The sequence below is a fragment of the Rhinopithecus roxellana genome, chromosome 3, assembly GCF_007565055.1.
Source record: "Rhinopithecus roxellana isolate Shanxi Qingling chromosome 3, ASM756505v1, whole genome shotgun sequence".
NCBI lineage: Eukaryota > Metazoa > Chordata > Mammalia > Primates > Cercopithecidae > Rhinopithecus > Rhinopithecus roxellana.
In genome coordinates, this window is record NC_044551.1 from 150,663,136 (window position 1) to 150,689,579 (window position 26,444).

The 26,444-nt window shown below is 51.8% G+C and overlaps 1 long non-coding RNA gene across 3 annotated transcripts; it reads right to left on the bottom strand.

Moving 5' to 3' along the window:
- Nucleotides 1-249: 249 nt before the first annotated feature.
- Nucleotides 250-23,258, bottom strand: LOC115896502. Of its 3 annotated transcripts, XR_004056383.1 has the most exons (5): nt 20,025-23,258; nt 19,608-19,775; nt 18,764-19,121; nt 18,456-18,594; nt 250-919 (listed from the first exon to the last, which is right to left on the bottom strand). It is a non-coding gene; the product is annotated as an uncharacterized LOC115896502 (long non-coding RNA). The 3 variants fall into 3 exon arrangements; XR_004056382.1 differs by having other exon boundaries at nt 18,456-19,121; XR_004056384.1 differs by lacking the exon at nt 250-919 and adding an exon at nt 10,007-10,304 and having other exon boundaries at nt 18,456-19,121.
- Between the last annotated feature and the right edge of the window lie 3,186 nt (nt 23,259-26,444).

Genomic DNA, 26,444 nt, shown 5'->3' on the forward strand with positions numbered 1-26,444 from the left:
AGATTGCAAATATTGATGAGCAAAGGGAAGAGCTTAAACACGACTACAGGAGATGCAACAGCTGAGGAATCTGGAACCTGGGCAGCCTCCCCAAGAGCACTCGGATATTCACAAGCTCTTAGAGGCTCTGGGCCACTTAGCATCAACTTTGCAGAGTCTTTTTAATTAGGGAAAACAGATGGGCATGAACGTGCAGATTCTTGACAGCTTTTGCCAAAGGAAAAACAGCTGTTTCTAGGACGTTTCACACCATTTTCCTCCCATCCCAGGACCTCCTTCTGGTCAGTGCCTGGTGCTTTTTCCTTCTCCTTCTTTTTCTTCCTTCTTCCTTCCCCTTCCCCTTCTCCTTCTTCTTCTTCTCCTTTTCTTGGGGGTTGGGGGATGGCAAAATCTCCAATACAGGCAGCACAGAGGAGAATTTCACAGATTCAGCACATTCCCATCCCACTACTCAAAAATTCAGGTGCCTGATTTTCCCTTGTGACGTGCATCTTAATGGTGAGCACGAGGTACAGTGAGTGGTTTTGAAGGCAGGTTCCTTATCACGGAGCGTTATCTTCACCATCAAAGTACACTTGAAGAAAAAAGCAGTTTCAACATCAAACCTGAAGGTTTGACTGTTAAAAGGAAGAGCCGGGACAAAGCGACCACAGCTTTTATCACAAATTCATGAGGGCGGCGTGCGGTGGGAATACTACATTTTGGGCCTGCTGCTGAGAATGCCTCCATGGCCTTTGAACAAAAAACAAACCACGCTGTGGAAATTGCCGGTAATTGTCTTTACCTACGGTTTCAGAGGGCGCACACCGGGCCTTGTGGTTGTGGGCGCCGTTTCATGCTGGGGTTCGCGTCCCTCCTCTGTTTGGCATAAAGAGAGTGGAACAGATCAGGGCCTCAGATCTGTGTGCACCTGCGGTCGCTGCAAGGAAGAGAGGCGGATTGCTGAGATAAGGCAACAATGGAAAGTTTCTCACCTGAAAGGTCCGGGGAAGAGCCAGGAGGCCTGGGCGCTGGGGAGATTCATCTACCCCAGAAAAATAGGGAGTGGGGAGGAAACCAGCCCACAGCCCAACCCCCTCCACCGAGGAACCCCAACCCCACAAGCCTCACTTTCTCAAATGGTTTCTTCAACATCAACACCCAGGGATTCCTTGCACCCACCGAAAGGCAGTACTTGCCTTCACGTATCCATAGTTCTTCTCAAAAACAATAAGAGCGGCCGGGCACGGTGGCTCACACTTGTAATCCCAGCACTTCGGGAGGCTGAGGCGGGCAGATCACCTGAGGTCAGGAGTTTAAGACCAGCCTGGCCAACATGGTGAAACCCCGTCTCTACTAAAAATATAAAAATTAGCTGGGCGTGGTGGCAGGCGCCTGTAGTCCCAGCTACTCAGGAGGCTGAGGCAGGAGAATGACTTGAACCCGGGAGGCGGAGGTTGCAGTGAGCCGAGATTGCTCCACTGCACTCCAGTCTGGGAGACAGAGTGAGTGAGACCGTGTCTCAAAAACAAAAACAAAAACAAAAACCAAAAAAAAAAAAAACAAAAACAAAAACAAGGAGCTCTGACAATGACTTGATGAGGGAAAAAGCAGAAAATCTCTGAGCAAGGGAAACCGTCCCCAGAGCCCCTAACAAAACCCATCACAGGTCCCAGTGCTGGGCTAGGCACAGGGTGGGCCAAGTGCTACTAAAAAGAGGGCCCCCAAGGCCTGCTGAGCTTCCAAGCTCTCTGGGGGTCAGGAAGCCCCACTAGCCTGTGACTCCATCAGTCTTAGGGCAGGCCTAGGCCTGAGCCAGGCTGGGAGAGACAGCTGGAAGGGGGCTGACCACAGGCATGGAGGAGGCAAGGGAGAGCATTCCAGGGGTACCAGTGGGCAAAAAAGAGAGAAGGAGGCAAACTGGGGAAGGTGCCAGGCTCAATCATGCAATGCCTCTGTTTTTGTTTTCTTAACCCTTTTTATTGTGAAAAGTAAAACACTCAGGAAAAGTACATAAAGCATAAATGTATAACTTAATGAATTATGACAAAGTGAACACTCATGTGGCCACCTCCAGGATCAAGAAATAGAGCATGGCCTATCCCCTGGAAATGTCCCACCTACATCCTTCCCCTCGCTCCTCACTGAAGGTTACCACTGTTACAACTTAGGGTAATCACTTGTAACGTTCAAAGTTTTCCCCAAGCTTGCCTCTCCCCAAACACCATGGAATAGCTTGTCCAGTTGTGAACTTCATACAAATAGGCTGTATCACACACATCCTTTCAGCTTTTGCTCCACATGTCGTGCTCAAAGTCCATCCACATTGTTGCATGCAGCCATGGTTCCTTCATCGTCATGGCAGCTGGCCCCTTCGCCTACTTTGGTGCCCTCATTCTTGGTTTGCAAGAAGCCAAGACTGCGGGAGCCCAGAGTTCTTGCTTGCCTGCACCAGCCGGGGGTGCCCAGCCTGCCACAGGCTCTGGGGCTTTGTCTGGACTTTTCTCCAGATGGCCACCTGCAGGGACAGGCGAGGACAAAGAGCAGAGTGCTCCCAACTGTCTCTGCAAAGCTTTGCATGGGGACACACACCAGGCTCTGAGCTGATCGCCCCGGCCTCAATGCAGATGACTGATGAGGACAGTAATGTATGACTGCTCTGCCAGCTCCAAAACCAGCTGGGCACTGGGACCAAGCAATAAACCGGGCACATCCCAAATGAGAAGCAGGTGGCTTCTTAGGACCATATTTCTCAACATCCTGCCCTTATGGTTTGCCCTTTATCCAATGTGGTTCCCATTTGAAGGAGCCTATAACCCATATGAAAACTGATAGAAATTACAGCTCGCCATCCCAGCCTAGCTGTTTAGGATACTGGTAGAAACATTAAGGCAGGGCTGCCATGATTATAAGGTAGAGGCACTAGGGAGAGGTGGGGGGAGCCAGGCAACCCCCCAACATGCCTTTCCCTGCTCCCTTCTGCATGCAGAGTAGCCAGTTCACTTCTCCGAGGTACCTTTAAAAACGTGGCTCATGACCAGGTGTGGTGGATCATGCCTGTAACCCCAGCACTTTGGGAGGCCAAGGCGGGCAGATCACTTGAGGTCAGGAGACTGACACCAGCCTGACCAACGTGGTGAAACCCCGTCTCTACTAAAAATACAAAAAAATTAGCCAGGTTTGGTGGCACATGCCTGTAATCCAAGCTATTCGGGAGGCTGAGGCAGAATGGCTTGAACCTGGCAGGCAGAGTTTGCAGTGAGCTGAGATCGTGCCATTGCACTCCAGCCTGGGTGACAGAGCAAGACTCTGTCTCAAAAAAAAAAAAAAGAAAGAAAGAAAGAAAATGTGGCTCAGTAGGAATTAGTGAGGTGGGGGCCAAAGTGCTTATCCAGTCTGGGAAGGACCCAAATTTCTGCCCCATTTTTCCCTTCCATCAGTCCCCACGTTCAGGCCAAGCTAGGTCCCACCTCCAAGTACTACCTATGCTACCTACCCAAGGTTTGCCCTTCCCAGGCCCCAGGAGCTGCTCTAATTCTTCGTGGACTATTCCTGGGTGGTTGGTTCAGAGATCCACTGATGTCCTGCCCCCAAACGCCTGGCATTTCTCCTCTTCTGAACCACACCAATTAGCCTTGATTACAGAATGCACTCATTGTTCTCTAACAGTTTCATATGTGCAAGCCCCAAATCCCCAGATGGGGAGGGTGCGTGGATGGTGGGGGTGGAGCTAAGCCAAGCCTCTGCTCCTCTCTGGGCCTCAGTTTTTCCATCTCTGAAAGAAGGAGATGGCACAGAGACTCCGTAAGCCCCCTTCCCCACAACCTGAAATGCTTTGGCCTGGTTCTCTGGTCTTCAGGAAAGATAAGTGATGATTGGTTGTCCTCCCACCTTCAGCCTCCACCCTTGGGCCCTGTGCCAGGAAACCTGCTCCCACCAACCTCCGCTCAGGGTCGCAGCCCTTGGCCTCCACCCCCAGCCCCACCCCCTGCCACTGAAAGGCAGCATTGGGGCAAACATCCTAAACCACCGAATGCTTCTAAAAATACGGTGTTTTTGTCAGAGAGCAACCTTCTACTTCCTTCAGGCTTTGATCTTCACGCAACCCACGGAGGAGAAGACACACTTACAATAACAGTTTAAAGCCTTCATCTTCCTTTGGGGTCTACCTCTCAAGGATTTTGAATCCCCAGCTTGGTGGTGGTAACCTGTGGTCCTTCTGAGCATGCTCAGATCCAACTGCAGTAGCTCAGAGACTTCACACAGCTGGTCCCACCCCAATCTATGGTCAGGAAGAAAAGTCCAAAACAGAGAGGCTGCCGGGGCACAAACTGGCCACGGAACGCTATGCAAGTTTATAAGGCCCTTTACTATCTGCACTCTAGGGAGAAAAATTAATGCTATAGGGTAGGGCAGAATAAAATCAGTGCTCAAGCACAGAAATGGGCTGTGAAAAGGAATGGAGGGTCTAACTCTAGCACAGTCCCTGGACAGCACAGACAATAAGTATTTGTTGAAGTTTTCATAAAGATCAAGAAATAGAGCATGTCTTGTCCCCTGGAAATGCTCCCTGTCCCACCCACATCCTTCCCCCTTCCTCACTGAAGGTTACCACTATTCCAACATAGGGTAACCACTTAGAACTTTCCAAGTTTCCCCACCTTGCCTCTCCCCTGACACCACAGAATCTTTATGCATGGTCAGATCAGATCTGACTGGGCAGATGGGGAAAGTTCTTCACACAACCTTGTGAACTGGACATTGGAAGGATGTCGATCGATGGGGACAGAGAAGTAAAGAGAGTTCCTGGCAAAGGGAACAGCATGGGCAAAGACCGGGCCATACTGAACAAGAAAAGCACAAATGCACACCATATTTGGCAGAAATAGAAGTATGGAAACTCTCCCACTAGGTCTGCAGACACACGAGCTCTTGCTGCCCTGCTGGAAACACAGGTACAAGCAGAAAAAACAGAGACAGTGGTAAAAGGATCATCTATAAACACCAACTGTGTACCAGGCACCGTTCTAAGCACTGACCACATGGGTCCTGGCAACAGAACTGAGTTGTCATTGTCCACATTTTTCCTGGAGGGAAACAGAGCCTCAGAGAGGGGATGTTCTTTGGCCCCAGATTAGTGACAGAGCCAGATCTGAAACCATGCAACCCAGCTCCTGATGAATAAGCCCATGCAGGCTGCACTCGAGCCTTCATGCAGGCTGGGTGTGTGCTTGATAAGGCAAATCCTGGCCTTCCTGCTTCAGCAGGTGTCCAGGGAATAACCCCAGTGCCCATGTACTCAGGTCTCCTTTGCACCATTCTCTGCTCATTGCTTCATTTAGTCTCCCAGCAACCCTTGAACTAAATCCTGGTGTTTGTTATCAAAACCAGATGAGGAACCAAGGCTCATTGTGATTAACTCACCTAGTTACTAAATGGTAGAGTGGGGATCTGAACCCGGATCCCTCTAATCCCAAATCCTGTGCCCCTAACTTCTGTATTCTAAGGCCTCTCTAAATATCACCCCCTGCCTGGGAATTCCAGACTGTGAGTAATTCAAACATGTCTGAAAAAGTCAAAATCACTGTAATTTCCTAAAGACTTTAATAGAGGCAGAACATCTCACTTCAAAACAAAAAAATTATCAGCAAAACTGCCAAGGGGGCTCTGAGTCACTGTCTTGGGCTTCTCCCTGTTTTGGAGAGGGAGGTGTGTGGAAGAGCTCCAGGGCACAGGCCAGCCTTGAAAGAATAAAGGTGGGGTCCTGGCTTTGTCCTTCATGTGCTATTGAATCCTGGGGTAATGTCTTGACATTTCTGGATTCATTAAATTAGCCAGGCGTGGTGGTGGACACCTGTAATCCCAGCTACTCCGGAGGCTGAGGCAGGAGAATTGCTTGAACCTGGGAGGCAGAAGTTTGCCGTGAGCTGAGATCGTGCCACTGCACTCCAGCCCAGGCAACAGTGCAAGACTCCATCTCAAAAAAAAAGATGTGTTGGTTTCCCTGGGTGACCTCTGACACTGATTCTGTAATCACTGGTGTCAGATTACCCCCAAACCCCAGCGATCCCCCACACAGAAGGAACAAAAGTACTATACTTATAGGATTGACACACAGTTCAGTAAATTCACTGCTAGGGCTTAGGTTACTATACATTTGCACGCAAGTCTTCCCTCTCCATTGCACCCCTTGCCACTTCTCAGGGACTAGTGGAGTTCCTTGTCTGGTGGTTCACAGCTTTGACCAAGGTTTGCCAAAGACACCTGCAGCAAAGGCCTCTTTCAAGCTAATGCACAATCATTCTTCCAGGGGGATAAAGGTGATTTATGGATTCATGACCCTGAGTCATAAATCTACCAGCAATCTGCTGTAGTTGGGAACAGCAGCTTTCTGGCCTTTGGCAACCCTGCATGTACTTGTGAGTCATCTGAGCACAGGTGCATTTCAATTGCTAGAGCTGGATATGGGTCCTGAAAGGTTAGATGTAAAGAGAACCTCATTTCAAATGCCCTGGGGGAAGCCCTTGGCTCTCTATAATGGGTAATACCACTGCCTGGCTTTTGAATGCAGTTATATACTGATGTATTGGGAGTATGAGGTATGGTGAGGAAGGTGTGTACAGTGGCAAGATTGACACACACGCATTTAAGTGTGTGTGTGTGTGTGTCCAGAATGGCCCAGGTTGTGTTCCTTTAGAGCGGTGTCCCAGAGTTGTGCAACATGGTAGCCATGCATATGTTTATAGCATGTCCACAGGAAAACAGACCAGGCCATGCACTCCATGCCAGGGCAGGCTGTCCCCTCATGATGCAAAGCTGAGAATCCCATCTCCAGCCAAGCCCAACAAACCTGTAATTGCCTGGCTGGCTGGTGATGTCTTTCCACAGGGTCTGACCAGGCTTTCCAGATATGACTTCAGATGTGCACTGGTGTTAAGGGCGTGAGTTGGCAGAGAAGCATTCCAGTTCTTCCGTCCAGGCTCTTCAATCAGGCCCAAAGCAGTGGGCTGGGTACAGGAGAATGAGCCTCCTGGGTCAGCCCTGAGCATACATGGCTCCACCTGCACCCACAGAGTTCTGGGGGTAGTGGGGGTGAGGGTAACACTCTCTGCTGCCCAGAGAGGACTGAACCCAGGAAGAAACAGGCTGCTGAGCTGATACTCCCCAGAGAGGGATAGAAAGTGGCAAAGGCAGCCCCTCTCTTGTGGGCCTTTCCCTATTCTGGGAAGCACTGTGAGCTACCTCTGAATGTCCCCCAGCTGTGAGTATCCTGTCTCCCTCATCTGAGAGTAATTGTTACTTTCCTGCAATCTGTAGCACCAACCCCACCGAAATACCCAAGAGACAAGAGCAGCGTGATCCTGGACTCCATGAGGTCAATGAGGGGTGGGTGGAAGGCAGGTGCCCTGCTTCTTGGCTTAATGCAAAGTCAACAGGCTTGAGCACTGCCTCATCCAAGCAAGCACGAAGCTATTCCAGCTGGAGCGCTTGGATCCTTCCTGCAGGTGCAGGTCATTCACATTCGAGGCAGCTCTGGGCCCTGGCCTCCACACTGCATACCTGGGCAGTCAGAGGGAGTGCCTGATGGATATCTGCCCTGCCTTGTCTGTCTTCCCATCAGCCCAGGTACTGGAACGACAACAGAGTTTCTTCCAGATCAAACTCTGGTCAGTTAGAGGAGCAACAGATTGAAAAGACATGAAATGGCCGGGCTCGGTGGCTCACGCCTGTAATCCCAGCACTTTGGGAGGCTGTGGTGGGCAGATCACGAGGTCAGGAGATCGAGACCATCCTGGCTAACATGTTGAAACCCCCGTCTCTACTAAAAATAAAAAAAAAATTAGCCAGGTGTAGTGGTGGGCGCTTGTAGTCCCAGCTCAACTCGGGAGGCTGAGGCAGGATAATGGCATGAACCCAGCAGGTGGAGCTTGCAGTGAGCTAAGATGGCACCACTGTACTCCAGCCTGGGTGAAGAGCAAGACTCCATCTCAAAAAAAAAAAAAGAATAAGAAAAAGAAAAGACATGAAATGGGGCAGCTGCCTTTGTGCTCCCCAGTGAGAGGCCCTAATGCCAACGGGCAGCCTGCAGAGTAGGGAGGAGCTGCCCTGGGCCCCACAGCTGCCATGTCCAGGGCAGAGTACACAGTGATGGGGCTGCCAGGGCTACTGCTGGGCTCCTGCCCAGGCTGCAAAGGCCTGGGGAAACCCAAGGAAATGTCTTCAGTTTAACCAAGAGCTCTGAGTTTCCCACATACACGCTGCAGAACCCAGGAGTCACCCCATTTGGGAGCATCAGTTCCTCCACATGTCCAATTTCCTTTTCTAGCATTTCCCAAGGGGAACTCCATAAAACGCCAATAGATGTACCATGTAAAAAAGGTGGTGTGGTCAAATACATTTGGAAAATTTGAGATTAATTAAAGTGATTGTTTTCTGAGCAGAAAATCTCAGTGCCTTTATTTAACATGCAAATATGCATCTCAAAACTCCAAGAGGAGGCCGGGCACAATAACACACACCTATATCCCAGCAGTTTGAGAGGCTGAGGCAGGAGGCTCATCTGATGCCAGGAGTTCGAGACCAGCCTGTGCACTACAGCGAGACCCCATCTCTACAAAAATTTTTAAAATTAACCAGTGTGGTGGCATGTGCCTATAGTCCCTGCTACTCAGGAGGCGGAGGTGGGGTGATTGCTTGAGCCCGGGAGATTGAGGCTGCAGTGAGCTATGATTGCATCACTGCACCCCAGTCTGGGCAGCAGAGTGAGACTCTGTCTCAAAAAATAAATAAATAAATAAATAAATCCAAGAGGAAGACAGAGTGAACTGTTTGCCAGATGTGATCTAACTTTTTCTCATAGACTATCACAAGACTGGGATTTACTGGAATCCTTGGTGGTCTTCCTCTATAACTAATGCTGCCATCCCCTCCCACTGCCCAAGGATCCTAGTGAGCTGGGAGAGGTGAGCTGAGGCACAGGACTCTAGGACTGCACTGCCCAGTTTAGCAGCCACCAGCCACACATGGCTATTTACATTTAAATTAATTGCAACTAAATCAAATGTAAAGTGCAGTTCCTCGGTCACACCAGCCCCACTGTAAGCGCTCAATGGCCACATGTGGCTAGTGGCTACTATACCAGACAACACAGAGAACATTTCTGTCACTGCAGAAAGTTATGGAGGCATGGTGCTCATCTAGCTTCTAGACAGGCTGGGAGACAAGCCCAGAGCCATAGAAAAATTCTAGGAAAGAGCCAAACCAGCTTCACCCTCCCGCTCGTGGCCTCAGAATCTGAGAACCAAGCTCCCTTGAGACCGATAAGCCATGGATGCCAGCCACTGAGTCAGACTCTACCCAGTGTGCCAGAGGAGTTTCACTGAAACTGCAAGGAGGTGCGTGTTTCCTTTCCCCAGGGCCCGGGATCGTGTGGGGCAGCCCCTGACTCCCACGCCTCGGTTCCCTCCTAGGGGCTTCCACCTCAGCCCTCCCCAGGCCCCACTGACACTGCCGAGAGCAGAGTCCTGAAGACGGAAGGGAGGGGTTGCGCTCCTCTCTCCAGTGTTCCTCTGAGGAGTCCCAGTCCCAGAGTGTCCTCACCCTCCATGCCAGGTGACAAGGCATCTAAAAGATTGCCTCTGCCCCCAGCCAGGGACTGGGCCCACAGCTTGACTGAGCAGCCCTGGCTGCAGGATTTGGGGCAGCTTCCAGGAGCTGCCTCTGCCAGGGCTCTCGGCATTCTCCAACCCCAGTCTTGGGGAGGGGGCTGTGGGCCACCCAATCTCTCCTTTATGTAGTCGACTAAGGATGATCTGCTCCCACACCCCTGCCTTCCTCCTTTCTATGCTTATCTATATTTTCTTTTCTTTTCTCTTTTTTTTTTTTTTTTTGAGACAGGGTCTCACTCTGTCACCCAGGCTGGAGTGCAGTGGTGTGATCAACCTTCACCTCCTGGGCTCAAGCGATCCTCCCACCTCAGCCTCCCAAGTAGCTGGGATTACAGGCGTGTGCCACCACACCTGGCTACTTTTTGTATTTTAGAGAGAGGGTTTTGCCATGTTGCCCAGGCTGGTTTTGAACTCCTGAGTTCAATCCGTCTGCCTCCTAAAGTGCTGGAATTACAGGCATGCGCCACCGCACCAGCCCCATCTTTAGACAGACAGTTACGGGCTCTCCAGCAGGCAAACTAAGGCCTAGCTAAGGGGCTTGCAGTCCTCTCTGGGGAAGCCGTGGATTTCCTGGGACTCAGCCCATTGCTAGAGACTCGTGGTCCAGGCGCACATCCCCACCAGCGTCTCCAGTGTTGCCTTTCTCAAAGCACAAGCCTGTCTCATAAAAACATATCAGCGTTAGTGCTGTCAGGACCTTTCACACCACTGCAATTAACGAACCCCCACAGTCTCAAACATCCTGTTTCCAACATTTTGATAATGGCATCCTGTTTTCTTCTGGAAGGAAACCCAGGTTGGATTGATTAACAAATACAATCATTATTTAACCTCAGAACTTGGTTTTGAAATTAATTTACAATAAAAGAAAAAGTCCTCACTAAATAACCTCTCTAATTACATGTTAAGGGCTCAGAATGGAAAACATTCAGGAACACAAAAGACCCAACCAAGCTCATTAGCTCTGTTTGCCTCTAACTTATCTCTATGGCAACTCACGGAGGGTCCAGGGAAAAAACGGTTTTTAAAATTAGATCATCAAGAACTTCATCCAGAATAGCCACAACACAAAACTCTTTCAAAAAGCCTTTGGTTGATGACATGGTGAGGGTATGTTTTCTGATCACAGATGAGCACAGGCATAGGGAAGCCTCTTGCTGGAAGCCCTCGGCCACCTCGGTTCACCCTGTAGAGGTCATTTCAATGGCTGGAAGGCGCTCAGTCCCGCAGCCCACATCCACAGTGGAGGGGCCACTGGTGAAGGTGGTGAAAGTGCTCCTCTGGGCGTGGTGGGGAGAATAGGAGAATGTGTATTTTCTCAAAATGAGGCCCACAGACATAGAAGGAGCCAGACATCTAATTTTTCCTGCAACTGCAGCTCAAGGTTCTCCAGGTTTGTTTTTTTTGTTTGTTTGTTTTGTTTTGTTTTGAGACGGAGTCTTGCTCTGTCACCCAGGCTGGAGCGCAGTGGCCTAATCTCAGCTCACTGCAACCTCCGCTTCCCGGGTTCACGCCATTCTCCTGCCTCAGCCTCCTGAGTAGCTGGGACTACAGGCGCCCGCCACCTCGCCCGGCTAATTTTTTGTCTTTTTAGTAGAGACGGGGTTTCACTGTGTTAGCCAGGATGGTCTCGATCTCCTGACCTCGTGATCCGCCCGTCTCGGCCTCCCAAAGTGCTGGGATTACAGGCTTGAGCCACCGCGCCCGGCTGGTTCTGCAGGTTTTTACACTGGGACCCTCACAGGACAAGTCTTGCCAACACAAGGATTCCTTTCTTCTCCTTCTCCTTCTCCTTCGCATGATAGCGATCTCGCGAAGAACTCGAAGCCGCACAGCCAACAGACACGCCCCCTCCTCAAACCAAACTCTCCTCCCCTCCCCCTAAGCAAGCAAGAAACCCTCAAACCCCAACCGACAAAGACACGCACCTCCTAACGACCCACGCAAAAAAAGAAGAAGAAGCCTCCTCACAAAAGACCTCAGCAAAAGAAGCCTAAACGAAGCAAGAGCTTCCTCCCCCCTCCTCCCCTCCCTCCTCTTCTCCTCCTCCTCCCCTCCTCCTCCCTCTCTCCTCCCTCTAATCCATCCTCCCTCCTCCTCCTTCTCCTTCTTCTTCTTCTTCTTCTTTTTTTTGTGAGTTTTACTCTAGTTGCCCAGGCTGGAGTGCAATGGCAAGATCTTGGCTCATGGCAACCTCTGCCTCCCGAGTTCAAGTGATTCTCCAGCCTCAACCTCCCGAAGAGCTGGGATTACAGGCGCCTGCCAGGACGCCTGACTAATTTTTGTATTTTTAGTAGAGGTGGGGTTTGACCATTTTGCCCAGGCTGGTCTCAAACTCCTGACCTCAGGTGATCCGCTAGCCTCGGCCTCCCAAAGTGCTGGGATTTCAGGTGTGAGCTACCATGCCCTTCTTCTTCTTCTTCTTCTTCTTCTTCTTATTATTATTATTATTATTATTATTTTTTTTTTTTTTTGAGACAGAGTCTTGCTCTGTCACCCAGGCTGCAGTGCAGTGGTTCAATCTAAGCTCACTGCAACCTCCATTGCCTCTTGGGTTCAAGCAATTCTCCTGCCTCAGCCTTCCAAGTAGCTGGGATTACAGGTGCCCACCACCATGCTGAGATTGCAGGCACCCACCACCATGACCGGCTAATTTTTGTATTTTTGGTAGAGACAGGGTTTCACCATATTGGCCAGGCTGGTCTCAAACTCCTGACCTCGGGTGATCCACCTGCCTCAGCCTCCCAAAGTGCTGGGATAACAGGCATGAGCCACTGCGCCTGGTCAACGATTCCTTTCTTTTGGACCAGTCCTCTGCTAACCTCTGACAATGCTCCCCTCTCAACCTCCTGGACAGGTGGTGGTGTCCTGGTGGCCCTGACCACCAGCTCCATCTTCTGGGTGACAGAGCAAGATCCTGTCTCAAAAAGTAAAAGTTAAAAAAGAAGGTGGTTGAGAAAGGTGAGAAAGTCTGCCTCCGGGAGGCCGTGCAGCACGTTCAACATGACTCCCCAGACGTGATGCCCTGACCCTCTGCAGCTGTGCCAGACTGTGCCAGGCTGATCAGATAAGGAGCATAAGCCAGAGGAGGAAGTGGAAAAGAAAGGGATGAGAGGGACCCCACAGGCTCCAGCCTCCTCTAGCATCCCCAAACAGCACATTTAGGGCCCTGAGAAGCAGAGGGACTTTCTGGGAATGTAAAAGGCTGGTCCTATTGAGGGGCAATTCTGTAGCGACAGAGGGTAAGCCAGAGCCACCCTCCCCAAGCCAGACCCAACCAGATGCTGGCTTTTTTTGATGGCCTAAATCACAGTCCACCCAAAGCCCTACTTCTAAGAGGCTGTGCTCGACCTGAAGTACACAGGCTGTGAGCTGGTAAGTTTCAATGAGTTCTGCCTTTCTTGCCTGTCCACCTCTCTGCCTGCCTTCTTTCTCTCCTGCAGGGTTTCTCTGTAAGTCTCCATTTCTCCTCTGTGTCAGGATTTTACCCATTATTTGTGCAGCCTCAGCGGCACCTGGTCTCCCTGTTCATTGCTCCTTCAGGATCAGAGCCTGGAGTCCAGCCTGGCTTGCCCACTGCTCCTGAACAGGTTCAGCCTTCGAAATTACAGGCCTTCAAACATGACTTTGAATCTGGTGCAACTGAGCTCGTTTGTTTTCCTACCCATTGTGGACTAGAACTTGGACCCTTTGCACTTTGCTCCCTCCCCAAGTGACTCAGCCCTCTGTGAGAGCCCCTCAGGTTAAGAGTAGGAGCTGCGTGGGCCCTGGTCACGGTGGCCTTAGCCCCCTACCTGTGCAGGCTGCTCTGTCACCCAGTCTGGAGGGCAGTGGTACAATCACAACACGCAGCAGCCTTGACCTCTTTGGCTTAAGCAATCCTCCCAGCTCAGCCTCCCAAGTAGCTGGGACTACTGGCGCATGCCATCATCCCCAGCTAATTTTGTTTTTATTTTTTGTGGAGACAGGGTCTCCCTAAGTTGCCCAGGCTGGTCTCAAACTCCTGGGCTTAAGTGATCCTCCAGTCTCAGCCTCCCAAAGTGCTGGGATTGTGGGTGTGAGCCACCATATCTGGCCCCAACTACCTTCTTTATCTCCCCAGAATCCATTGTCCAGGCCCAGGGTTGAGGCAGAGTGGGAAGGGGTCTGTCCCACATTCCCCAGGCCTCGCTGGTGGCTTGTGACCCTTGGCTGGTGTGGGGTCAATCCAAACATGCCCTGTGAGCCCAGCCTCCTGTGGCTGGTCCTGTGCATAGGCACAGGCAGAGAAAACAGAAGCAGCAGGGTGCTTTTTATTTGTTAATCTAGCTCGATACCCTACCTCCTTCTCACGAGAAGTGGAGACCCCTCACGGAGTACTAAGTGCCGGGAGTATAGACTCTAGCAGTGGCCTGGGCTGCTCTCCAGGAGGAGGCAGTCAGGGTTCTCCTGGAAAGCAAGCTGGGGTTAAATATTTCTAGGGCAGAGGAGGCACAAACCAGCCAGAACTACCTTCCTTTCAAATCTTACCCAGTCACTAAGCTTTGAGAGTATCACCCTCATTTACATATATTTACATTTGATTTGCATACGATATAAAGAATGGAAAATTCCCCCGTGCTTAGCTCCAAGATTACAGTCTCTAATACTTTATTCCCACAGCTGCAGCACCCTGTGACAGGGGGGTCCTGCCTGTGATCTAGATCTCAGCTCCCTGCAGCCTGGGAGCCAGCCTGCGGCCTCCTGCCTAGAGGTAGCAGCTCCTGTGAAGGGGGTGGCAGCTGCAGACACAGGCCTAGCAAAACAAGGTACTTTCACATGTGACTCACACCAAGGACCAGAAGCAGAATTACAGTGTGAAAAACCAGTGCCGGCTGAGACTCCGTCGGGGAATCCCCTCCGGCTCCCTCTCTGTTTCACTCCTTTAAAAAGCCCTGGCCATGCCCCAGCACTCTGGAACCCTCCAAGAAAGTGCTGTGCCTCCCATCCAGGATGGGCAGGGGCCATGGCACCTCAGCCAGGCCTCTTGACTTTCTCTCTGGGTTCTTGGACTCAGAAATTACATCTAAGCAGAGAAAGAGGCAGAAATGGATTCATCCCAGGGGCAGAGCTGGAACTGGACCTGGGAGCAGTTGCTGCCTTGCAGGCCCCAGGGCTCCATGCTCATATTTTTCTTGGCCTGGCTTCCTCCTTCTGATCCATTCTCTGAGCTACCCATACACATGCAGCAAACTATTCTGCAAGACCACCAGAGCTGATTTCTGTTGCTTGCAAGGAGTAATCCCAACAGAAACCGGACATTCTCTGTGAAGGCAGGATGCCCCGAAGTCCTTGTCAAAGGCCACGTTCAGCTCCTGACACATGTCTGGATTTTCTGCCACCCTCAAGGGACCAGCATGGCTTCAAATCCTGCTCCTCTCAGTTTCCAGGGGCCTGACCTTGGGCACTTCCTTCCTCCAAGCGCCTAATTCTCTCACCTGGAAGATGATGCTGTTAATTAAGAAACACAGGATTGGCCGGGCGCGGTGGCTCACGCCTATAATCCCAGCACTTTGGGAGGCCGAGGCAGGCGGATCACCCGAGATCAGTAGTTCAAGACCAGCCTGGCCAACATGGTGAAACCCCATGTCTATTAAAACTACAAAAAAATTAGCCGGGCGTGGTGGTGCATGCCTGTGGTCCCAGCTACTCGGGAGGCTGAGGTTGCAGTGAGCCAAGATCCACCATCGCACTCCAGCCTGGGCGACAGAGCGAGACTCTGTCTCAAAAAAAAAAAAAAAAGAGTCCTGGCCTGTGAGCTGTTGTGAGCTTCACCAGTGTCGGCACAGGAGGTATTCCATAAATGTGAGTTAACGTTGTTCCTGTCACCATTGTTATTGCTATTGTCCCACCAGCCTGAGTAGCTGAGCCAGGATAGGGTCGGGACTCCTGACCGCTGCATCACTCTCAGGGACACCTTGTGCCATCCCTCACTGGGGTCCTCACCAGCTGTGTGTCACACTGAGGTAGGACTCCAGCAGGAGTCTCAGAACTGCTGAGCAGCTGCCAGGGCTCAGATGCAGCCTGGCCCTCCCATGAGGCCCCGTGCTAGCAACTTCATTCCAAGAGACACCCTTCTAGGAGTCATGGGAACCAATATGCTGGCAACCAGGCCAACTTCGGAGTCCAGGCGAGAACGCTGTCGCAGCTCCCTGGTGACTGGGACGAGACTGCATGCCCATCCTCCACTATTCAGCGGCAGCGTCTGTGACGGGAGGCACGAGGGAGCGGTTTCCTTTTGAGGGTCCCGGGGTCCAAACATCACCCTGGTTACTTCCCACTCCTGCAGTTCAGAGGCACGGCCCCTTCCAAATCCAGCCACCAGGGGGAGTCTGTGAGCAGCCCCCGCCGCTCTCGGGGGGACTCCAGGCCTCCCCTGGGCTGAGAAGGGAGGAGGCTGCGGAACCGGCCACCGGGTAATCCGGGACCAGGGCAGTGAGTGCACTGGTGGTGTGAATGGAGCAGACTCCCCAGCTCCCCCCCGACCCCCTACCCCAAAGCTTTTATTTCCACCTGCATTTTAAAAATAATATTAGGCCTGGCGCGGCGGCTCCCAGCACTTTGGGAGGCCGAGGCGGGCGGATCACCTGAGATCGGGAGTTGGAGACCAGTCTGACCAACGTGGAGAAACCCCGTGTCTACTAAAAATACAACATTAGCCGAGTGTGGTGGCGCATGCCTGTAATTCCAGCTACCCGGGAGGCTGAGGCAGGAGAATCGCTTGAACCTGGGAGGTGAAGGTTGCAGTAAGCAGAGATCATGCCATTGCACTCTAGCTTGGGCAACAAAAGTGAAACTCTGTCTCAAAAAAAAAAAATAAACTAAAAACATTAAATATATATATTTTTTAATTACAAAAGCAACTCATGGTCATGACATGGGTGTTCTGGGTTTTCTGGCTTGTTTTACTTTGCTGTATGTTTCAAGATTTCCTGAGTTTGGGCTATGGGGCCGAGGAGGGTCCCTGCCTCTGGGCTTCAGTTTCCCCTGGGTGCTTGTCTGGAGGTCCTAGTGTTCTCTTGAGTCTCCCTGAGTTCTCAGGGAGTTGTTAGAGTCTCTTTCTTTGGGCTCAAGGCTGGTTCTAGGAAAGGTGGGACAGAGAGGACCAAACCACAGCCTCTGCTCCCAAGGCCTCTGCCCCTCCCGCCGGAGCCCTCACTGTCCTCCCTCCCCTCTGAGGGCAGGCTCAGCTCAGAGTGTCTGCTATTCTGGGCACATCATGACCCCACGCCCCGTCCAGACGGTATGATTCTTTTATTTATTTATTTATTTATTTATTTATTTATTTATTTATTTATTTATTTATTTGAAACAGGGTCTGGCTCTGTCATCCAGGCTGGAGTGCAGTGGTGCAATCTCAGCTAACTGTAGCCTCCACCTCCCAGGCTCAAGCCATCCTCACACCTCAGCCTCCCGAGTAGCTGGGACTACAGACATGTACCACCATGCCTGGCTAACTTTTGTATTTTTTGTAGAGATGGGGTTTTGCCATGTTGCCCAGGCTGGTCTCAAACTCCTGGGCTCAAAGTGATCCGCCCACCTCAGCCTCCCAAAGTGCTGGTATTGCAAGCATAAGCCACTGTGCCAGGCTGGTGTCATTCTTTTTTTTTTTTGTTTGAGATGGAGTCTTGCTCTATTGGCCAGGCTGGAGTGCAGTGGCATGATCTTGGTTCACTGCAAGCTCTGCCTCCCAGGTTCATGCCATTCTCTTGCCTCAGCATCCCGAGTAGCTGGGACTACAGGCGCCCACCACCACACCCGGCTAATTTTTTTGTATTTTTTAGTGGAGACGGGGTTTCACCATGTTAGCCAGGATGGTCTCCATCTCCTGACCTTGTGATCCACCCGCCTCGGCCTCCCAAAGTGCTGGGATTACAGGCGTGAACCACAGAGCCTGGCCTGGTGTCATTCTTTAACTTCACACCAACTGACACCTTTGGTTCTCTGGATGCTCTGGCACCTGCCATGGCAAGAGAGGTCTACTCCCCTCTGCACGAGCCTCATAGTTCAGCTCCCCACCAGCCTTTGAGCTGGTGCCCTGAGTACTTCGAGACTTTCTGTGGGCGCAAAGGAAAGGCCCAGACAGCATTTCTCACGCTTGAAAATGCAGACAAACTGTGAGCTTGTCTCAGGTATAAATCCCAGCAGCTAAAGGGTTGTTTTTAAGTGCTTCCCCCCTGCAGATATGAATCTCATCCTCAAACATAAAACGAAATGTTTACCAGCGTGCCGCCACACAAGCGTGAGTAGTTCAGGCACAGGCCAGAATACCACACTATCTTGTAGCAGGAGAAGCCAAGGCAAAGAGCCTTGGGACTTCTGTCCCTCCTCAATCTGAGGTCCTAGGAGCAGGGCTGAGCAAGAGGCACTAGGAGCACTGCTCGACTCCTAGGTAGAGGTAGAAAGGCAGGCTCATCTCTGAGGGCCTGGGGCTTCCTCAGCTCCTCAGTTCCCACCTTCTCAGAACCAGGCGCCAGGCACCAGCCCCAGGGGTAGATTGGAGGGACCCTCCCGGCCCACCCTGAGTTCTGGCCTGGGTCCCGAAATCCACCACAATGGGCAAGTTACGTCACTAGGCCCAGCCTGCTGCAACTGAGGAAACCCCCGCCCCAACCAAGGGGCTGTGAATTTCAGAAGGGGAGTTTTTGGCCACAGAACCAGTCCCACAATGAATCAGGGATGAGCAGAGAGGCCCCATGAAAGCCCTTCCCCTCATCCCTCATCTGTCTCTGCCATGTGCCAATTTTCCCAGGCCACTACAAGCCCCAAGAAGGGAGGTGACTTGCTTACAGTCAACGGGTGCAGGGGTGCTGGCAGCTGCCCACAGTGGGCACGCATCCCTGGGCAGGTGAGAATCCTGGAGGGAAGGAGAATGGATGGATCACCGCACAAAGGGTCTTGTACATGCAGGGTGAGAGGCACCAAAGCTCTACATAGAACATGAACAAGAATCTCCAGTTTATAAGGGTGCCCTCTCCCCAAGATGCTGCCCTCCAAGCTAGGTCCACCCTGGGGGCCCCTCAGGCCTGTTGGAGATAGGGACAGGGAGGCAAGGGATGCAGGGTGGGGTTGCTTTTAACCCCCCCGCCCACACCTACCTCCTGCTTCAGCTTTTTCCAAAACCATGGACCAGGAGGAGAAAGAGGAGAAAAGGAGAGAAATTCTAAAATTCTAAAAACAAAAGACCAACTTGACCACGACGGGGAAACCCTTTAAGATGTCGGTAATAACAGAGCAGTGAACAAAGACTAAAAACAGCAAAACTGACAAGGAAAACCACAGGGGCCCACCAGTGACCCCAAAGCGAGGAGATATACTTTCACCACTCACAACGGATGCACTCGGAGGAGCCGCCCTGCCACGCCCAATCCCAGACGGCTCTGAAGTCTGCAGGCATGGGGGCAGGGGTCCCAAGCAGTTCCTCGATGCTGTCTGCCATAAACAGCATGCTATTCCCTGCAAGTGAGGCAGCACTCTGATGCCCCCACCTTGGGACAGTGACTTGGACCCATCTAGCCTACCTCCCGAGAGCTCCTGAGAGCATGGCCCTGTCTAGGCCTGGCACCCAGCAGAGGCTGGGAAATAACTCGCTCCGTGAATGGATGACCATCAGCAACCCTGAGATGCCCCATCTCCACCGGAAGCTCTGCAAGCCCAGGCTCTGTCCCCCTGCTGGCTGATAACACCACCCCCAGTGATCTCCTAGGAGCTCCTCTGTGTTCAATGAGACCAGGGGAGGCCTCCAATAACTTGGGGTTCCTGCCGCTCCCCACTATCCTCACAAAAGGAACAGGGCGAGCTCTCTGTAGGCTGCAGAACTAGAGTCAGTTTGGAGCCCCAAAACTTTGGAGCCCAAAAGTTTGAGTTGTATGACCTGGGCGAGTCACTTCCGCTCTCTGAGCCGCAGTTTCCACGTCTGTAAAACGGGGTTAAAAGACCTACCTCTCTGGGCTGCTGTGAGGATGAGATGAGATAACACACAGGAAGGTGTTCCCACTGCGTGAGTGTTTCCAGTCATTCTTAGGGCCAAGAGGTATTTACTGGACATCTGCTCTCTGCCAGGCCCTGGCTCTGCCCAGGGGACCCAGTCATGAGTAAGACAGCGGAGTCCTGTTGGGACAAAACAGAAAATGAGAGTGAGCAAAACACCCTAGACTGCAGCCACCGCCCACACCCAGGGAAGCTGCAGGGGGACCCGGGTCTCCCAGCTCCTGTGCCTTGGTCCTGGAGGCCATCTGGGGTGGCCCTGCTCCCTTGGCAGTGCCCCTACCCAGGCAAACACAGTCAAGCCCTGATCTGGCTTTGGGAGCTGCCCACACCAGAAACCCCCTCTCTCTAGGACCCCACAACCAAGCTTACTCAGCTGGAGGGAACAGGGCTGCAGTTTGCCATCAGAGTCACCCGGTAAATTAGTCAGAGGAATCTCTCCGGCCTGAGGGGGAAGGGGCCCTTCTTGGCCCACCCCTCATCCCTTTGCCGGCTGATGCGCTGTTTGTCAAAAGTGATGCAGTAGACGCTTCACTTCCGTAGAGAGGTTGCAGCCCTGGAATAGGCAGAGCTGAGTGGTGGAGAGCCCGGGTCCTGGAGACAGACCATCCTGAGTTTCAACCTTCGCTCTGCCTTTTACCAGCTGTGTGACCTTGGGCAAGGAACTTGACTTTCTTGGGTCCACTTTTCCTAATAATAGTCATTCCAAGCTCATGAGGCTGTGGTAAAGACCAAACAAGGCAACTGATGTGAAGCCCCTTGCAGAATGCCAGGCATAGGTGAGCTGGGCAGTTAATTTGCATACATTTAACAAACACAGGACCACAAACTCTTCCAAGTATGTTAAAAACAGTAACCAGTTTAATCCTCACAAGAATCCAGTGAGACGGAGTCTCATCCTGTCGCCCGGGCTGGAGTTCAATGGCGTGATCTCGGCTCACTGCAACCTCTGCCTCCTGGGTTCAAGCAATTCTCCTGCCTCAGCCTCCCGAGTAGCTGGGATTACAGGCGTACGCCTCCACGCCCAGCTAATTTTTGTATTTTTAGTAGAGACGGAGTTTCACCATGTTGGCCAGGCTGGTCTCGAACTCCCGACCTCGTGATCCACTCGCCTTGGCCTCCCAAAGTGCTGGGATTACAGGCGTGAGCCACCGTGCCCGGGCCGTCATCCTATCTTACAGATGATACCGAAGAGGGTAAGTGACAAATAGGGTAAGTAACTTACAAACCAAAAGAGGGTGACCTCCCAAAGCCACAGAGCTGCCAAGTGGTGGGAGCAAAATGGAAACCCAGGCTCTCTTCTCTCCTGTTTCTTCCCATCTTTCTCCTTCCAGTTCCTGGTTTTAGGAAAAGTTGAAGCCCGTGAGGGGTGTCTGGCTTAAGAATAATCCCTCCCTCCGGTCTCTGTCCTCCCTGGCCCCAGAAGGCCTAAGGCTACCAGCCACTACACTAGGCTGCCTCTCCAAAAAGAAGGTGATGTTGTTGGTATGAGGCCCCCCTGAGATCAGACTCTTACAGTGACCACCCCTGCTCCAACCTCCTGCCCCAATTTGGAGCCAGAGGTGTCCAAACCTTTGCCCTCACACTCACCTCAGAGCCTGCAGCTGGTCAGATGCCTGCAGTAGGCTCAACTGGGCCAAGCGATGGGCAGAGCCACACAGGAAGTAGAAGGGACTGCTCACAGCCTCAGAGGGGCCAGGAGGGCAGACAGCCCCTCTGCGACTTCCCTCCCTAGAGAGCCCCCAGCCTCTGCTCACACACCTCTGGTGACAGGGAGCTCACTGCCTCTGCTGCAGCCCGGGCGGGCCATGGCTGGCCAGCTCTGACTGCTAGATGTGCTTCCTCAAGCCGAGATGAAATCTCTCTGTGTAATTTCCTCCCATTAGTCCTGTCTCTGCCCCCAGGCCCCCACATGGCCAGCCGGCTCCTCCGGCCTGCAGACATCTGGAGATGGCCATCTCTTGGCAAGAGGAGCACCACTCAGGCTGAACGTCCTGGCGGCCTCAGCCTGGCCTCAGAAAGCAAGATTCCTGGTGCCCTCCCCACCCTGGTCCCCACTTTCCACCCATGACCCTTGCAAGATTGCAGGATTGCAAAGGCAGCTGCTTGCTCAGGCAACAGATGCTAAGCACCATAACAGACCTGGTTCTGAGCTCAGCCCTGCTGCCTGGGAACAATAATAATAAGTGACAACAGTCACCACTCAGCAAGTATCTACTCTGCCCTAGACATTGGGCTAAGTACTCTACAAGCAGGAACTCATTCCATCTTCCCAGCTCTTTGAGACAAGTATTACTCTTACCCCCACTCAACAGATGAGAAAAAGAAGGCTCCAAGAAAGAGGTGGCTTGCTGAAGGTCCTGCTCACACTGAGTAAGTGGAGAAGCTGAGTTCACACCCAGGCTGTGAGTTTCAAGCTCAGCTCTTGACCAACAGAAAACAAAGACACAGCAGCAGAGGGACAGGAGACTCACTCACAGGAAACAGAGGCCAACAGCTCAGGATACGATGGTGGCTTCAATTCTAAAGGCAATGAGATTCCTGAAAGGAGAAAGGACCTCTGTGGACCTAGGGAGGCAGGGATGCTTCCTGGATTAGGGAGAGACCAGGGATGGGCCTTAAAAAGACAAAGACGCCTCAGACTGCAGAATGCCCAGCTAACAAATGAACTGGAAACCCGTCCGTCCCCACTCCCAACCCCCACGCTGGGAGCCTGCGGAAACACAGTGGACCATTATGCAACAGCCCCATCCCCTGGGCAGAAAGCATTTATTAAGTGCCACAGTATGCTTGGCCCATGTTAGTATTCAGCAAGGGCACAGATGAAGGTACCATGATCCCAAGAAGTGAGAATCCATTTGGGCAGGAGGGAGGCCTGGTTAGAGGTGTGGTAAGCAGTGACTACAGGATCTGGTATAGGTCCTCGTCAAATTTATCCTGCCCACCACATGCTGTTGCTCCTTCCCCTACTACCCGTGTTGTCCTGGGCTGGAGAGGGGTGAATATGGAATAAGAGGGTGAGCTTTCCTTGGGGCACTGAGCCAGGAAAGTCTTGAAGCCCCATGCAAGGCAGTGGGTCACACACTGGGAGGTAGTCTATTCTAGGAGAGGGGGCAGACAGGGAGAGCCAGTGTCCTGGGGAGGGAATTCTTGGAGGAATTGTCCCAGGTGGCAGGGATTGGAGGACTGCAGGAACTAGGACACGAAAAGGTGCCATTCTAGGCAAGGTTCAATGGATGGCCACACTCTCCCCCAGGACCTAGTTCACCTAGGTCCCAGGGACCCTATGGGGTCAAAGTCCACCATCACCCAGAGTGTGGCTTACTGCCCCACCTGAAAAACGCCACATCATCTTTAATCCCTCCACCTAAGCTGCAGGTGACTTCCATGTGAACACTGGGCCTTGGTGTGCTCCACCTCCTGCTGCATTTGTGATGCCTCTTGTCTCTCACCTCCAGTCTCAAAGCCGTAAGCTCTTCATGGCATCCTTAGAACTTAGAGGCACCTGGCCAGACACAGTGGCTCACGCCTGTAATCCCAGCATTTTGGGAGTCCAAGACAAGTGAATCACCTGAGGTCAGGAGTTCGAGACCAGCATGGCCAACATGGGCGAAACCCTGTCTCTACTAAAAATACAAAAATTAGCCAAGCGTGGTAGCAGGCACCTGTAATCCCAGCTACTGGGGAGGCTGAGGCAGGAGAATCACTTGAACCTGGGAGGCAGAGGTTGCAGTGAACTGAGATGGTGCCACTGCCCTCCAGTCTGAGCAATAAGAGCGAGGCTCCATCATCTCAAAAAAAAAAAAAAAAAAAAAAAAAAAAAAAAAAAAGAACTTAGAGGCACCTGCAGTTTCCGGGTGAATCTGGGCCCAAAGAAGGCAGAGGACTGACTTGAGTTCACTCGGCAAGTCAGTGTTAGGTCAGGGACCAGGACATAGGCTGGCACTCCCAATCCCTTAGACAAAGGGTATACCTGGCAGCCTAGGACCTGGCACACAGTGGCCACTCCACGCTTGCCTTTGCTGTCGCCGCCTTGGTTTCTCTGACTCTAGACCCCTGCCTGGGGAAATTCAAGCCTAATTTTTCCTTCTGGTGAGGGAACCCCAATCCCATTCATCAGGAACAATGGCTGGCACAATGCAGGAAAAATAACCCATGGGAAATAGTCCTAACAAGCCCTGTGAACCTCTGGGGCAGCTCTTCTCATAATTTGCCCATCACCTCTCAAACCAATTTGGCCAAATTTCCTTAGGATTTCATCAGGAAATATGAACTGCCAATTTTGTTATTAAGTCTTTATTTTAATAACAATTCTTGGCTATTGCATGAAGTCCGAGGGATGGAGCAGGAGGGGAGAACCCACAGAAAAGTCCTTCCTTCCTTATGAAGAAAGAACTGACCCCAAAGCCCCCTTGCTTCATTTTGTTTTTGTTTTTGTTTTTGAGACGGAGTCTCGCTCTGTCGCCCAGGCTGGAGTGCAGTGGCGATCTCGGCTCACTGCAAGCTCCACCTCCCGGGTTCACGCCATTCTCCTGCCTCAACCTCCTGAGTAGCTGGGACTACAGGCGCCCATCACACCTGGCTAATTTTTTTTTGTATTTTTTAGTAGAGACGGGGTTTCACCGTGTTAGCCAGGATAGTCTCGATCTCCTGACCTCATGATCCGCCCGTCTCGGCCTCCCAAAGTGCTGGGATTACAGGCTTGAGCCACCGTGCCTGGCCCCCCTTGCTTCATTTTAAGGGCAGCTGCCTGGTACCTGATGCAGAGTAGCAGCATCCCAGCAATTGTGTGTGCTTGCTTTTCTGTAGGTCACAACCACCTACATGCACACACACGGACACACACGCCTCAACAAACAGTGAAAGTACACAAAGTTTCCAGAAAGCAAGCTGTGTTTCTAGTAACAAACCACAGTCTACCTCTAGGACCTGTGACCGGGTTTTGCCCTGAGAGGATGCTCCATGGGAAGTGCTCCTGCCCAGAGCCAGCAGCCCAACCTCCAGGCGGCTTTGGGCAAGCCCCAACAGGATGCCAGGCGGGCTGGTGAGCAGGAAGAGACGCCGCTCACAACCTCTCCTTGCTGTTATTTACTAAATCCATCTGGGGCTCCTTTGAGCCGTTTTCTGGAAATGCCACATTTCAAGGGTCTCCCTGTTAGAAAAGGTCAGAGAGTATACGCGGGCCTTTCATGTTAAAGGAGCTTGGAAGAAAAGGAAAGGAAATGTATATTTTCAGCTTTAGCCATGATTAAGTGGGCTCAGGCCATGAGAACATTCAGATGATTTACGTGATGTTACACGAAGAGCCAATTAGCCTAACAACTTCCAAAAAATATCTCCTTCAAGAGCACCCATTAGACACTTGGAATGCACCAGGCGCTGTGCTAAGCTCTTCACTAGGGTACAGTGATTCATCTCAACTGTACTCCAACAGAGCAGGGCAGGCCCGCATAGGATATCCATTTAACCTATGGGGAGACTGAGGCTCAGAGAGGGTCAGCAATCTGCTGGGAGTCCCACAGCTAGTAAGTGGCAGGGCAGAGATGGAAACTTAAGACTGCTCAAATCTAAAGCTGGAGCTCTTTTGCTCCAACAACCCTCAAGCCTTGGGAGTCCTGACTTAGTCCTGTTTCCAGCATCTGAGTAGTGCAAGTTCATTAGAATGAAGATGAAGCCTTATTAAATCACCAGCTCTGGCCTGGTCTGGATGAATCCAGAAGACTTTGGGGCCTCCTTGCAGCTGGTCCTGGTCCTGAAACTCCCTGGTCACCTCCAGGGGGGCAACCACAGCAGATTCCACTCACTACCCTGTGGAAGAACCCCAGTGTCTATCACCTCTGTATGTGATCTGAGCCAATTCCCAGAACAGGTGGCCTCGGGTGGGCTCAGGAGAGAGACGGTACACACTGAGATCTGTCTGGCTCAAGGGAGAGATTCTAGGCCCTCTCTGCCAGCAAAGGTCTTGGGCCACCCTATACAGACCATCAAAATGATTCCCTAATCCTGCAGATGGCCCCCTTCATGCAACATGAGCCACCCAGAAAGTCAGGGCTCCAGATTAGTGACAGCTCATTTGTCAGCATTTATCTGCCAAGACCACAAAGCAAATAAGGACTCCCTCTGGAATTTTAGGGATCATAATGGAACACTAGAGTGACAGTTAGGGTGTGGGCTCAGGAGTCAGGCTGCCTGGGTTTCGAATTCTGACACCTTCATTCTCAAGCTGTGAGAACTTAGGTGACTTAACCTCTCTGAGCTTCAGTTTCCTCATTAGTCAAATGGGGATACGAGTCCCTATGTCATAGGGTTGGTGTAATGACTAAATGAGATAATGTGTGTGAAGCTCTTGACAGTATACCTGGCACATAGCAATCACTCAGTGTATGAGGTTCGTCATTGTGCAGATGGTGGCGAAGGAATCAGTGCTGCCTGGACAAGGGGCTCCTGCAGGGCTGCACCAACTTCTGGGGAACAAGTCAGAGCTCTTGTTCCTTTCCAGCTTTCCAAACCCTCCTAAGCCATCCAGGCCCACATGAAATCTACCTCCTTCGGGAAGCCACCCTGACTACTCCAGTCCACATTGATCTCACCATATCTGAGCTCTTTCTGTCCACTATCTGTATAGACTACTCTAGCACCTAAATTGGCTCTAATAACTCTTTAGCTTCTCAAAGCAACCAAAGGCTCCTGGAAGGCAGACACCTCTAGCCCTTCCCTCTCCACAGCCCAAGCCAGGGCTAGGTACACAGTAGATGATCCTTTAGCAACCCTTCAGACTGATTTCAGTGTGGC